The sequence below is a fragment of the Lycium barbarum genome, chromosome 6 (genome assembly GCF_019175385.1).
Source record: "Lycium barbarum isolate Lr01 chromosome 6, ASM1917538v2, whole genome shotgun sequence".
In the NCBI taxonomy this organism is placed as follows: domain Eukaryota; kingdom Viridiplantae; phylum Streptophyta; class Magnoliopsida; order Solanales; family Solanaceae; genus Lycium; species Lycium barbarum.
In genome coordinates, this window is record NC_083342.1 from 25,804,798 (window position 1) to 25,805,704 (window position 907).

General features: G+C 41.0%; 1 non-coding gene across 1 annotated transcript; it reads left to right on the forward strand.

The window, feature by feature from the left end:
• Positions 1 to 282: 282 nt before the first annotated feature.
• Positions 283 to 388, forward strand: LOC132600932 (small nucleolar RNA R71). The gene has a single exon (XR_009567388.1). It is a non-coding gene; the product is annotated as a small nucleolar RNA R71 (small nucleolar RNA).
• The last annotated feature ends 519 nt before the right edge of the window (positions 389 to 907 follow it).

Here is a 907-nt window from a genome sequence, read left to right on the forward strand (position 1 = left end):
AACTTCTTCGTAAGCAAGGAAATATTTGTTGCAAGTTCTACCAATGTTTGCTGGGTGTCTTGATTCTCCCTCACTATATTCTGGATCAAAGCACTACCATACGGTACCACATCAGCATTGTTTGAGTGCCAAGCCTGATTATGAGTTGTCAGCTTGTTAAGCATGGTGGTCACTCGTCGAAAAGTCTTGTTCATAAAAAAACCATCAACTGCATTATTAGCTACTGACTGTGTCGCTGGATCTAACCCTCGGTAGAACTTCTCCATCAATATCTGTTCCGGAAAACCATGATTCGGGCTCTTCTGCAAATAATCCTTGAATCTCTCCCAAGCTTCATATAGTTGTTCCCCCGGTCACTGCTTTAATTCATATATCTTGTCACGAATCTCAGCCTTCTTGCTAGGGGGGTACCATTTTGTGAGAAAAGCAGCTACCATCTCTGCCCATAAAGTAATCGAATTTCGGGGCAGCTCCACAATAGCAGATGCACAGTCATCCTCTGGAACAAGTTCAGCAAAAATATTCTCATCATCAGATTCGTTCGACTGATTGTTCAACCGATTCCCCTGGTTACCAGCACGTTGATTTTGCTGATTTTGATTCATGTTCACCTGGTTTACACAGAGTAGCAAACAAGGTGTGATGGAATAAGCAAAAGACTTTAATCAAAGCAAACACTATTTAGTAATTTCAAAACCGTATTCCCCGGCAACGGCGCCAAAATTTGATACGCTCAAATTACACATATTAATGGTATAACGCGGACGTTGTCAAATATAGTAACCCAACAAGGTTGGAGTCGATTCCCACAGGGAATATGGTGTGAAAAGGTTACTAAAGTCGTAGGATGCTAAGTTCTAGGTCTAATGTCTTAATCCGATGATTTTGGTAAAAGTTGGTTTTTCTA